This window comes from Crocodylus siamensis, chromosome 5, assembly GCF_052110815.1.
Source record: "Crocodylus siamensis isolate JL-2025a chromosome 5, ASM5211081v1, whole genome shotgun sequence".
NCBI classification, from domain to species: Eukaryota; Metazoa; Chordata; order Crocodylia; family Crocodylidae; genus Crocodylus; species Crocodylus siamensis.
The window spans coordinates 106,754,193-106,768,506 of NC_143399.1; positions in this window are offsets into that span (position 1 = coordinate 106,754,193).

Genomic DNA, 14,314 nt, shown 5'->3' on the forward strand with positions numbered 1-14,314 from the left:
AACTGGAAGTTAAGCAAGAACAAAATAGCCTTGCATTTGTCAACACAAATTTCAGCCCCCTAAGTATCACCAGTCACAAGCATTAAAAAATCATGAGGTATTCTTTAAAAATTCATGAGATTAGCTGAAATGTTGGACGACTAAAATAAAATAAAGTGAGGGCAAAATCTTGGCTCTGGTGAAACTTCTGGATCTGGCCATAAACTTAAATTGGGGGGGGGAGGGATGCATGGTGCATAAGTACCTGGCAGAATTTCAGCCCTTGCATTCATGAAAGCTTAACAAGCTGCTCCCTCTTGTATTCATTGGGATTGCTGGTGTCCCAGAGGAGACTGGGAGGGGGGAGGGGGGATTATCTTCCATTTCAGTCAAACACATGCACATCTCCAGCTTTCCATTCCCCAATCATATAGCTGATTATACAAAATAAAATAGCTGCAAACCATAACCGTATGTAGCAGTAGATGCACGGACCCTGTGAATTAATTCCCTTTGCTGGCTCCTTCACTATGGGTAATTCTTGAAAGGCACCACAGAGCCCAAAATGGAAACCATATAATTAGCTATGGAGCGCGTGTCCAGATGAGTGTGCATGTGTGGTATGTGGCACTGCAGACCTGTCTGAGGAGCCACACACCACTTGCGCTGCACATGTAGGTGTTCCCTATGCTGCTAATTCGCAGTACAGGGAAGTGGGTGGGTTGTGGGGAGTTGACACCCACAGCCCAGGTGCTGGCCTCAGCCTCCCCTACCCTACCTGGGGCAATGTGCAGTGTGCCAGAGCACACAAGCATGGAAGTTCCCCATGAAAAAATAGCAGTGGCATATATTGTGCCACTGCTGTTTGTCCCCAGGAAAATGTACTTTTCCACTCATGAGGATGCACCCATAGAGTGGCTGTATCATTAAAAGTGGAACTTGTTCAAAAAAGTGGTTTTTTTGTTTTCTTTTGTTACTAATATGTTAAAAATATTATATTCATAAATGTTTCATGTTCAGTATTTTAGTTTCCAGTATGACTACTACTACTACTAATGATGATGATGATGATTTCTTACATTAAAAATTGTTTGTTTCTGCCCCATCTTTATACTTGCAGGGAAAATGGGAAGGAAAAGAAAGGGAACCTAAACCCCAAACTTCATCTTTTTCTTTCAAATGAAAATTAATATTTTGTCCAAACTGAACCTTTTTAATCAAAATATATGATTGCTAAAAAGCTAGTTTTTTACCAGAACATTATTTTCAATCACTTTTCTCTAAATATAGCATAAAGAATTATACACAATGTAAATACATATCAAACATTAAAATGACAGTGTAAGTAACCTCTGAGTTTTCTAGTAATCATGTATGTAGTAAAATTTTCATGTGTTCAGTATTTCTATTTACAAGTATATGATAAGCTTAAAACACTTGATTGCTGCATTTGTGTTCAGTTTAGCTATATAAAAATCTCTGGTGATTTATAAGTTGATTATGATAATTTATAGTATCATTTTATGTGGTGTGCTTGTTATTTTCTTAGTGAATAAATGAAGTTTGCAAAACTATTTACTTTTACTGGGCTTTTATTTAGATTGAAAAAGAAGTCAAATTCTGAAAAGGGCTGATTTAAGAGTAAAGTTGTAAAGTCAACATCTAGAGGAAATCTAGTTTGCTGATATTTCACTCTCTTATTAATATACTGATACTGGAATTTAGCATGTACTGCCACAAATTCCTCTGACAGGAATGGGATTTACAATGACTATTATAAGCAACAAGTTTACAACACTGAATTCTGGAAATATTTCAAAAGCAAATATGTTTCTCCTGTACTTCAGGTAATATTCATTGCATTTATTTTAGTGTAATCTATATGGAGTATACTGCTTATTTAATTTATATTTAAAATTGAATCCTTCAGGAGAAAAAAACAAGGAGGGAAAAATTCTGTTCTCACCTACACTACTGAAAATGTAGTAGATTTCCAGTCACTTTGTGAAATTCAATTGGATTTATCCTGGAGTACTTGAGGGCAGAATTTGGCTTATTTCTTTTTCCTAACTAAGAAACTACAAGTAGTTGGGTAAGAAAGCTGCCGCCTTGGCAGTCTGTGCAGTGACTGCAGAATGCTTCAATACCATCATACAGCTCCTGAAGGCCTATAATTGTCAAATGAGTTATGGTAATTGTTGATTCCCTCCTCCTGTCTTCTGTTTCCTAAAGCTACTCATAATAGGTAGCTGTATAGACAAAAGGCAAATCTATAAGTATAGCAAGGGAATGTTTTGCTTCTGCTATTTCATGTTAGTTTGCATTTGCTTGAATGTACTACCAGGAAGTAGTATGTCTAAAAATCATTTATAAGCAGATCGGTTAGCATATGTCACAGTATACTTGGGAGAAACCATCTGACCTCTTTTGAGTTCATCAGATAATAGGTTTGACTGCCTGCCCAGACTTCATTCTGGGTAAGACCACACAATCTAGCCAATCTGACTGTATTGCCAGGCTGCAACCTCTCTGTTTCCCAATCTTATCAATTCCTATTGTATTTGGCAGCTGTAAACCCTTTTCCGTTACAGAAGTGAGATCTGCAATCTGATTAAGAGGTCTCAGGAACAGATTTTTACCCTCTCCTTCCTGGCCTTCTGTTTCACATTTAAAGAATCAGTGCCATATCCTCCTGCCTGCTAAAGGATATTCAATGTGAGGTCTGTCTAAGTGGATCACTGTGAGATAACTAGTTAAGAAGAAAGCCTCTTTCAAATAGTGTTTTAGGAGAAATATTCCCACTCAAAGTGATGCTGGTGACATGGAGAAATCTCAAGGTAGTTATTTTTTAAGAACTTTGTCTTCCATTGAAAGGCTCAGAATTCAAGTGGTAGTGGGTTATCCTGGCAAGATACAGGAGCTGCCAGTATCAATGTAGAAGAAAGGAGGGGATTTTTGCATTTAGGTCCAGCTGTGAAGCATCTCCTCTTCAGCATTTTATTGCAGATACTGACCGAGCCCAAATATGAGGTCACATCTCTTTCTCCCTCCCACTAAAGATAAGGCATAGTCCAAGAAAGAAGGAACTGGGAATGAGGAGAACTGGTGCTTCTGCCAGCACTCATGCTGACTACATGTTTTTACCAGGGGTGGATCGCCCCCTTTTCCTTGTCTCTCCATCCAGGGGGTAGACAATGCCATAGGAACAGTAGCTGGGATCTTTTTAAAGTCCCTCAGTCAGGTTACCTCTCCTGTTCATTCCCATCCAAGCATAGCAGTACACCTAATCCCCTTTCCTTCTATTCCCCCTCCTCCCCTTCTAGTTGCTTCTGCTTTCCTCAGCTAACACTCAGGAGTTGCTCCTGTCCCACTCCACATAGGGTGCATCCAGATGAGCACACATGTTCCTCTTTCTCCATCTCAAAACCCTTTGAGGCAGGGCAAGAGGCACATGCAGGAATGAAAAAATGTTCCCCGCACTGCAAGTTCCCCTGTCCAGGGGTCTAAAACAAATGAAGTTAAGAAAGCAGGGCAGCCAGAGGCTGGGTCTTCCACAGAGATCCTCTAGCTGCCAGAGCATCACCATGGTTGGCCCTTGCCCTGGTGCTGAAATGCACAGCCTGGCAGACAGCATGCTGCAGCACCAGGGCTCCAGTGCCAGTAAGTAAAAAGTCGGGGGGGGGCTGAAGAAGCGGGAAGGGAACCATGAGGGGTGGACCTCCATTGGCCCTGCCCACTCCCCCAGCTCTCCTGATAACTTCCCTGCCAGGCCCCTCCCCCCGCCAACCCCCCTCCAGCCCCCAGATCTGCTTCTTTTTTTTTAAAGTGATGATGCCTGGGGTGGGGGGCAGCCATGGTGGCCTAGGCATGCAAATGGGGTATGGGGCCAGGTGGGGCAGCCATTGTTGGGTCTGAAGGATCAGGAGGTGGGGCTGGGAGGGGCAGCAGTTGGGGGGATGGGGTGGGGCATGTGGGCCTTATGGAGGGGTGGTAGCCCCTGTGGGGACCATTTGGCCCTCATTGGGGGGTCGTAGCCACTGTCAGGGGGCCGTATTCCCTTTAGGGGCCATTTGACCCCTGTTGGGAGGCCATAGCCCCTGTGTGCCTGTAGCCCCCCAACAGCCAGTGCTTTAACAATGTAGCTATATTAATAAAACATTGGCCAACTGATTGTTGTCTCTATGCCTCACTCTCTCTCTCTCTTTATAGTGGTCTTTTAATTGTGGAGGAACATAGATTTTTGGGTATTTTACAATGACTTTGGTATTTTTTTTATCAGGGATTTTTCAGTTTTCCAACAAGGAACACCAGAATTCCTGCTAGGGAGGCCAGTGGCAGGACCCTGCCTGCTCAGACCTGGCACCTTGGACCCAGCTGGCTGTGGCTGACCTCCTTGCCAAATGCGGCCAGGAGGACATGCTTTGACAGTTCAAAGCAGGCCACCATGCCTGAAACATCTTCCAGACAAAAGCTTCCCAGGTGGCTGGGCACGGAGTACACATGGCAGTAGCAAGGTTCCCTCCAAGCTGCACATGTGCATCGCCATGCACAATTTAATACCATGCCAGGCACTAACTTACTAAAACTTCACACCCTCCTGGAAAGGAGCTCGGCTGTGGCATGGCAAAGCGAGGTGGGGGCTGGGGCTGGGGGCTGGCACGGGCTCTGCTGGTGCCGGGGAACTGCTCTGCTGAATCAATGCCACTCCCTGCCTTTCAGCTGCTTTTACACCATGGAGCTGGAGCTGCCCTGCTGGTCCAGGCTATGCCTGCCCCACACACCTGCCCACTCACCCACCTGCACTTCCTTGTCTGGCAGCACCCCCTGGTGGCTACAGGGAGCAGCATGGGTGGGGCTGGAGGAGGGGCTGGGCCAGGCAGCTGGAAGCAGCCATGTCTTCCTGCACCTTCTTGGGTGGGGAGCACTACAGGAGCCACTTCAAGCCAGGTAAGTGGAGGTTTCTGCCTGTACGGCCTTGCTTCCCATAGGGGCTCAGGGCCCTCATGGTGCCCCCATGAGGGCCCCACTGCCTATAGGCACCCCTACCCCATATATAGACCCTGTTGCCCCTAAGGTGCACCAGCTTCCCCTGGAGAGGCCCACACTGCCTAGAGGGTATCCATGCTCTCTTATAGGGGGCCTCTGTGCCCCCATGGGACCCTAACCCTAACCTGGGGTCCCCTGACCCCCAGTTGTCTTTCCTGCCTGGTGCACATGGGGCTGGACCCAATGATCTTGTGATGGTCTTTCCACCCCTTACAATCTATGAACTCTATAGACAACATCCAGTGTCCATGCTCCCTTACAGGGGACCCCTGTGCTCCCATGGTAGCTGCACTGCCTATAGGGTGTCCTCTGGGACCTTAACCCAGAGAATAATGGTGAAGATCCATTACATGAGGATTCTATTCTATTAGGCTTAGCATAGTCCAGATCCAGGCTTAGCAAAAGGGGGAGGCAGGACCGAAGCAGTGCACTCACAGACTAAAGCAGTGCACTCATGGACTGAAGCAGCTCATGGATCACTACACCTTAGAGGGACCATTGGGTAGTAATGCTGCACAGAGTCCAACCCTGCAGCCACAGCACGCTGGCAGCTGGCCCAGAGGGTCAGATACCTCATCCCAGTCTGGCAGGTGTGCAGCAGATCACAGTCAGGCAGCAGTATCCACTGCCAGACTGCTGAATTTGGTAAAGGGTTCAGGGAACTGCTTTAGCAGTCCAGCTGGCACAAGGAGTAGTGTCCCCAGGTACAATTGGCTGGGTCCCAGAAGCTCCCGTCATGCTCCCATCATGTCATGGACTGAAAGGGAGGTAGCTAAGTTCCACTGGACCCCTTCTGGATCAGTCCATCTTATTTTTTCACCTGTGTTGCTGCTGTCTTCTTACCTGTAAAGTAGAAATAATGTTTTTTTTCACCTTACCACTTACATGTCAGAGTGTATATGTAATAAATATACAAAGCTATGTATTGTACAGAAAAGCTTTCTCTTTCCTGAGTGCTTTCACATAGTAAGGAACTAGTGCCTGATGAACCTAAAACAAACTGTGAGAATCTTTATAAAGTATCCTACTTCTAAAAAAAGAGGGAAAAAACGGGGAAAAAAGGGAAATCTCTTGGGAACATTTCAAGTATCTGGCAAAATAATCAGTTGTAAAAAACAGATGTATGCATTGTGAATGAGAACACAATACTGCATTCACTATCAATGAAATATGTCATAATTTTCAGCTCAGTGCCAATAAAATGACAAACACCCAATATTTTAAATATACATCTGTCAACATCAATTTATTTGACAAAAATCCTATTGTGAAAATATAATTGAATCTAAATTTATTATTCAATCACAGAAAATACATTTGCTATTTATTTGAGAAAGAGTCCCCGGAAAGTTTGCTCCACAACAAATACATATTTCTCAGTAACTTTACGAATTGCAATAGAGGAAAATGAATGAAGCATACTGAGTGTACTATGTTGTTGCCTAAAAATACTGATTTTGATTGGCTTGTGTCACATGTTTAGAGAGTGTAGTGTAAATACTAGGGCTGTGCAAAGCTTTGGTCGCTGATTCAATCTGGAGGCGATTTGGCCCAATTTGACAGCTGAATCTCCAAATCCAAATAGAATCAGGAGACCCTTTAATCTCTCTGAATCAAATCAGAACCCTCCAAATCAATTCAAAGAGATTCAATGATTTGGACATAGACACAGCTTTATATATTTTTTCTGCATACCTCAGGGTACTAGGTATGAATGTTGAGATGTTGGGGCCAATGAAGCATTCCTTGATGTTGGGGCCAATGAAGCAATGGGAGCACAGCAGAGGGGTGCAGTCCCCGATGTGCTTGGCGGCAGACCTGGAAGTGGACCAGAAGCACCAGTGCTTCTGGTCCACTTCTGGGTCTTCCGCAGAGCGAGTAGGGGACCGCCCCCCCACTGCCCAGCTCTGCGACTGGTGCCTCCTGGGTCTGGGGGGGCACCCGGGGTCTGCCCGCGGTTGATCGCAGAGCTGGTGGGACACAAGGGAGTCCACCACTGAGTATGCAGGGACGACACCTGCATTCCTGTGGAATGTGCCATCCGCCCCACCATCTCAGCATTCATAAGCTGCATCTGGTACCTCAAGGTACTTCTTAAGTAGTTGTTCTTATTCAGTTCTATATATCCTGTGCTTAAGGATACTATTAAGATAATGTTTATTTTATGTGATTAGGTTTCTTATATGGTGGGTGGTGAATTATATGCCTGAGACCTCTTCCCAAGGCCTGTGTCCAGGTTCTGAATTTTACTAAAGCCAATTTTGAGGATGCAAAAGGGGCTTAGGTCCTAATTTAGGAAGGTATTTAGCAATATGCCTAATGCTAAGAATATTGAGTAGTTGCTTGTGAGTACTTGTAATGAGCCTCCTGGTATGCAAGGTATTCTATACCATTCTCACAGTGCTCTTGGAAGTACTTTTAAGAAATATGGCCCTATTGTCCTGCTCCCACTTCCCAAAACTAGGGACAGAAATTACATGTAAACTGGCATAAGTGATTGGAAATCGATTCAAATCTGTAACATAACAGAAGTTCAGAGTGCATAAACTGCTTTGAAAATGACCAGAACTGGTTTAAGATAAACCTTGATGGATGTAGTATGAGATTTAATGGATTTAAAATAAATTGGTTTATTGAACTTCTGTTTCAGATTGCCTCCAGATTCAAGTAACTTGGTCTCCTAGCATCTCAGGATGCTTTTCATCTCTCCCCACAAACCCCCTTCTCACAAGGTAAGCAGACTAGCCTTGGCCTAAGCTGTCTTTTCTTGCTGAGCAGGGTGGCACACTCTAACCTCCCCCAGCCCAAGACTCACTGCAGACATGTGGCTGTATTTCTAGAATCAAAATTGAATGTCTGGTCACTTGCTTATTGGTTCAATCTACACAGCTTAGACCAACGTGCAAAAATTGAATTGATTCCCCCTCAGGCTTTTTGACTGTCTGTACTTAGCCCATGTGGCAATCCTGGAAATGAAGCAATGAAATCATCCTGGCACTGTTGTCACTCTCAAGCATATGGGGAGGAGAGAGCAAAACAACTCTTTCAGGGGGCACCTTTAGGTTACCGTGACCACCACCTTTCTAGGTTTGGCGCATGTGGACTGGTGGGCTATTCTTTTTGGTGGTACTCTCAACACTTCTGTAGAATTAGAAAAATAACAAAGGAATTTCAGTATCAAATTCCAAACTCTAGAGTCATATGGCTATATATAAATAAGGCTCTCAGCTTTTTATTTGGTTAAGTTAATTTGGTGTGTGGGAAAGCTTGGAAACCTGAACCCAAAGCTTAGAAAACCATGGTCACCTCTACGTGTGCGTTTAAGCACAACTAAGTTTAAAACATATTAAGCTAATGTGCATTAAGCATTTTTTGGCTGGTATCTACATGTGCAAGGACTTGGCAGTAACATTTGTGTAGACACGATCCAGTACTAACTTTAGTGTCAGATATGCCCCGCCACTAAAGGCACATAGCACAGCCATAAGGACTTGGCACTAAAGTTAGTGCCAGGTCATGTCTACACGTGCATTAATGTGCTTTAACTAATGATGCTTAAATTTGATACCTGTATTTGCAGGTGATTAACCTAATTTTGCCATTTTTAATGCACATTAAGTGCACGGACATGTAGATTCACTTCAAATTTAGCTAATGTACATTAACACATCTAGTGTAGACATGCCCCATGAGTCAAAAATACTTTGTTGAAGGTTTCCTAATGTATTGGAGTGAATTTCATCCTCCAAGTACCCAGCAAAATAGATCATGTTGCCCTCATTGCATCCTAAGCTACTTGAGTTATAGCTGATTCTCTACTTTTGTTGCTTTCTATACACTGATGGGGTTTACTACTGGTTCTTTTTAATTTACATGAAAATTATGCATCGGTGGAGTGCAGATCTTCCATGAATAGAATCCATACTGACATTAATTTTAAACTAAGCTGCCTCTAACCTCATCCAGCTGCTTTGTGATGTTTCTAGCCTAAATAGAGAGAGACTTCCTGATCTGATAACCAAAGAAGTGTACAAAAGAAAGAGAAAAGCAGAAAAGCGAAAAGAAAAAGTAGGTTAACACTAATACCAAAGACATTGTGCTATACAGGATACATTATTGTCATAATATTAATATGTAAAATTTATTAAATGAAGATTTTTCAATACTTAATGGGTTTTTCACATCAAACTGAAAAATCGCTTGGTTTCAAAATAAAAGCAATATAGGCTTGAACATGGAACCAACTAATAGATCATTATGCACAACATTAAACCTCCAAATGCTTGCAGGAATGTTTGATGCTACAGTACTTTTAAACAACTGTGATGCAATTAATTTCCCAAACTAAATACACCAGCAGCTAATAACCATAAATGCACTACTCAGGCGGTTAGCTGATAAAAAAGTATATATTACAGAGCTTTCTAAGAGTATGGAGGTGGGGCAGTTGGAGGGGAAATGAATTAGAATTCAAGGTAACTATTTCCACCTTCAATTAAAACCTTCAATTTACATGTAAATTTATTTGAAAGGAGTGGTCCATAAATCCTGCTTGCATACCTTACTATTTCGATTGTTGGTAATTTATCATTATGTATTATCATAAAATCATAGATATTAGGCTTAGGAGTGACCTTTTGGGTCACCTAGTCCATGTCTCTGCATCACAGCAAAACTATACCCATATTTTTGTACAGATTCCTCCATTACTTCCCTCTCTAGTGTGCTTGAATGCTTCTAGTGATTGTGACCTCCATTGGCAAGTTATTCCATTATCTAATTGACCTCACTGTAATAAAGTGTTTTTTACTCTTTGCCTTCCATTTTTCTTAATTTTAGGATATTGCTTCTAGTTTTACCAACAATGACAAATGAAACTAAAACCTCTCCTTTTCTTTTTGTTAATTCCCTGCAGGTACTTATCCTGTCACCTCATTGTTGGTCTTCCCTGTACAAATTCAGTGCTCTTAACCCCTCTCCGTTGGTCATGTTTTCTAAACCTCTCAGCATTTTTATTGCCTATCCTGCTGTACTGATTTTTTGTATAATACAGAGCCCAGAATTGCATGCATTGTGCCAGATGTTTCCAATGCTTTATATTTCTATACAGAAAAATGATAATGCTTTCAACTCAAGAAGCACCTTTTAGATTAAGATTTTAATGCACTTCAGAAGTATTGACCAACCCAAAGTCTCTTGGAAGGAAGTAATATTTTATTGTGGCCATATTAAAGACAGTGAAAGGAAAGCAGGAAAGTTTTTAGTTTCTTCAAAGTCACATGGGAAACTATCAATATTTATCTTATGTGTTCATATCCTATCATATGGAATTTGCCAAGAGGGGGATAGTACATCTAGGAATCAGTTCATTGGCTATTACAATATCCGGCTCACATTCTGCAGTCCCCCTCCATAATCTACTATAGGCAGATTCCCCCTTTATCTGGGAAACTCCTGGCAATGTAGCCTTGTTGTGGTAGCTCTTATGACATCTCGCTGCACATTCTTAACGTAGGAGGAATGGTCAGGAAAAGCAAGACTGGGGGTTGGACTGCTCTTTGTTCAAATGACCTGTGGGGTTCTGGCATTATAGGTATCTGGAACAAATATAAAACAGCTTTAAGACGGTTTTATATTATTTAGAGAAATAGTAGACCTCAGAAAGAAGGGACAAAAATCTGGATTATATCAGCCTTTGTCTTCTTCGCCCACCTCTAGTTTTGAGTGCTTCTCACTAAAGCTGAAGCATTAAATACATCAAAGAATGTAGAGTGTATGTAAAGTGCTACCATTTTTATCTGATAACATTTTTCATTCATTTTGCACATGTGTAAATGACTGAGTAATCAGACTTTAATAATTACACCTTGAATAATCATTTATACCTGAGCAAAACAGGTATAAAGGAAATATCCTTGCTAGTGGTATATCTGGATATAAAAATGTTTTATACTTTCAAAGTGTATATACTAATTCATGGCACAAAAATGTGGAGAACCAAACTTTCTATAATTTTTTCTGATTGTTTGGATGTGATCTTTTTGGAGCCAGAGTAATTGATGTGACAATAATATGCATTTGAGGAGTGTAAAAGTCATGCGGTTTTTTTCCCTGGGCAATATTATTTTTCTTTCAAGTGCATGTTTTTTTTTTTTTTACAGTTGGACAAGGACTGTCATGTAACTGAGATTTTTTTTATATTTCTCTTCCAGTTTCTTCTGCAGTGCAGGCTTATTTAAAAAATAATCAAAAAGCTTTTTAAAAAAGTCATTGAACTTGTGCAATCAAAGGGATTCATTTGGGAGATTTCTCTCTCCCTCTGCTTCTGTTGCTCTTTCCTTTCTCTGACACCATGTATCAGATCCCAAAATGAACATTGAATTGTCAGCCTGAGACAACATAAAAACTTACACAAATAAATCTTCCTTTTCCCCACTTTGCTGGTATCATCTGTGGAAAATCTCTAAGCAGATTTTCAGGCATTTTCATTACGTATATATTATGATTCTTTGACTAGGTATCATACAGCATATACAATTAAAATGTAATAAAGCCCCTGATGTACATAGTTTTGATTTCTCACCAGGTCTTTTCTACATACAGAAAAGGACTTCAAGGGACCTCTGAGGTCATCAAGTTCAGTACTCTGCTACTTTAAGCAAAAATGCTGTACAATCATATTCCTAAATTACCATCTCCTTTTAAAATCTACTCATTCTGAATGCAGCTAGGCAACTTCATGAAAGCTGTTTGGAGTCAATACAGTTGCAATAAATACAGTATAGTTTTCCATTATTCTATACCAGTCAAAAGAGAGATGTCAGAATGTCTTGAGATATGTCTGCAATATCATAATAGCACTGTTGAGATCAGCTTTACACTTGCTGGCCATGTCCAGTTGAGCATGGCCGTGTAGTATGTGGTGCTGCAGACACATCTGTAGCACCACATGCCACATGTTCAACTGTTCTCCACACTGCAAGGGAGTATGCAGTGGGTGGGGGAGAAGGGGAGTTTGACCCCTGGATATCCAGTGATTAAATAAGCCCGCACAAAAAATGTGGAGTGGCGCACAAGGAGGCAGCATGCGCTGCTCAAAACCAGAGCATGGCCAGACAGAGCTACACTGCAGCTGCTGGCCAGGCTTCATGGGCATTTATATACATACTTTTTGCCCTGCAATGTGCCGGAGATCCGTCACTTCGGACTAGACTCAATTAATCAAGCAAGCTCTGTATGCAAACTGATGCAAACTGCACTGCACTGCTTGCAGTTGTATAAGTGGCAAAATGCATGACAGCTTGCAGAAAATGGCAGTGGTGCACTTTTGGACTAAAGAACCTGAGGTGTTTTAGTTCAAAAGTTCACCGCTGCCATTTTCTGTGCTGATGTGCATTTCACCGCTTATACAACTGCACTCACTGAAGTTGCATTTGCATGTCTAAAAATGCCCCCAGTGGAAGAGTCACCAGTGCTGCAGCCCTGGGAGGCCCCCAGGATCCCAAGTAATACTGCTGGGATCAGCACTGGGCTGGCCCCAGACTCCCCTACCTCACCCAGGATAACCTGCCATGTGCCAGAGTGCACATAGCATGGATACTTCCCAGGAGCAATTAGCAGTGACACAAGGTGTCAGAGTTGTCCACGGGGAATCAAACGTCCACATTCATCTGGACATGGCTGCTTGGTGCATCTACACATGCAATTACTAAGCCTGAAAAACTCTGAAGTGTATTACTTCAGACCTAACAGCTCCTGGGCATGCCATTTGAATGTGCATCTGGGAGCAAGTAACTGCGCAGCAAAAATCTCTGCAGTTTATTCAGGCACAGCACATGGAGCTTGGGCAGAGCAGCCTAGCTGGTACAGGAGCCTGGGGGTCAACCTGCCAGCCTGGGCTGCTCCCTCTGGCTCAGTGTGCTGCAGAGGGGCTGGATGCGACAAGGGAGCTTCAGTGCAGGGCTATCCAGCAGGCAGCCCTCATGTTGAAGCACCCTCATGCCCTGGCAGCCCCTTTAGAGTCTACATGTCTGATGCTGCAGAGATTTCTTTGCAAGTACTCTGTGGAGCTGCATCCAGATGAGTGGGAAGGTGTGCTTCCTCAGGGACAAATAGCAGTGGCACACCTACTATTGCTTGTGTAGTGGCACACCTGCTGCACAAGGTGTGCTGCTGATCTGCTACTTGTTTCCAGGGAATGCCTGTGCCAGGTCTGCTCTGACATGTGGCAGGTTACCCTAACTGGGGTAGGGGAGGTTGGAACCAGTAACTATGCAGGCTCGAGCAGCATTACTTGGGGTCCTAGGACCCTCTTACTTTCAGCCACGGCAGAAAGCCTGGCTGGTAAGTGGAGCATGGCTCCAACTGGCTAGGTTCTAGTTTTGGGTGGTGTGCAGAGCCACCACATGCCCCACCCCACTCTTTTCAGCATTAGTTTTTTTCCCATGTGGGGAATGTCTGCATGTGCAGTGTGTGGCACTGCAGAGGGGTTTGCAGTGCCACATACCACACATCCATGCTCATCTGCATGCAACCCTGCTGGGGAGTCAATTAGTTTAATTGGGACACATGTATAAACAGTAAGACATTTACTGTGTGTCTAATTAGTCAACTGTGCAGTAAATGTCTTGTGTAGATGTGCCTGCTGTGTAGTTTAACTATATCTACATGAAGTTGAGCATTTACTGCTATACCCTGCTGTAAGCCATCATGCCTGCTGCCTGCTACCACATTCCTTTCTGTGGTGCCCCCTGTTCCCTATGTTGACAATAACTGTAAAAGAAATACAAACATTTCCTTCATGTCCCTTTCTATACAGACTTTAATGGTGCCTTGTGTTGCTCTTTATGCCCACTACATATCTGTATACCATTTAGGCAGAATCTAGTCCTTAAAGTTTACTAAATCTCAACTACATTCAGGAGCCTTTGTGTGCAGTTTATTTACTTATGCTCAGTGTCAGGTCTTAGCACAAATGGCTACAAAAGTCAGTAGTCAAGAGTGAGTACTTAAGGTGTTAGACACTATTAATGCAAATCAAAGTGACAGAATCTGATCATTAGTGAAGAACATTTCCTTCCTACTGGTAACCCAGGCAGGTTTCTAAAACTACTGTTAGCAGCTGTCTACATGTGCTATTACTGTGCATGAATAAACTCTGGAGCGTTTTGGGTCAGAATTAATTGCTCCCAGAAACACCATTTGAATGTGCAGCCAGGAGTAATTAACTCCTTAGCAATAAGCTCCAGAGTTTATTTATGTCCAGTGCATGGAGCTGAGTCAAAGCAGC